The sequence below is a fragment of the Penaeus monodon genome, chromosome 29 (genome assembly GCF_015228065.2).
Source record: "Penaeus monodon isolate SGIC_2016 chromosome 29, NSTDA_Pmon_1, whole genome shotgun sequence".
NCBI classification, from domain to species: Eukaryota; Metazoa; Arthropoda; class Malacostraca; order Decapoda; family Penaeidae; genus Penaeus; species Penaeus monodon.
The window spans coordinates 13,492,162-13,492,547 of NC_051414.1; positions in this window are offsets into that span (position 1 = coordinate 13,492,162).

A 386-nucleotide genomic window follows, 5' to 3' on the forward strand; every position below is an offset into this window, starting at 1 on the left:
AAAGTATATTCCAATTTTGATTGCTTCAGCTCCTTAAACGTGGCAAATGATCCTACACTGTCAGGCTGGATAATTTTCTTTATGAATCTGCTAGTCCACCAGTAGGTCTTTACAACACGCCAAGAGCCTCCAAAAGACCTCCTTGTAGTAACCCGAGAAGGCAATAGAAAAGTGCCTAAAGAACATATTGAAAGTCCGAAAAAATCATGGCAATTCGAAAAACATTTGCAGTCAAGCAGAATCGTAGCCGAGTGAAAAGAAAAATAAATTGTATTACAAGCGTTTGCCGGCGATTTAAGAGGTCAACTGATGTGGCCCCTCACAAATTGAAAGCATGCCATCCATTGGATTTTACAACCCTTCCTTTTTTATATAAGGTAGTAATG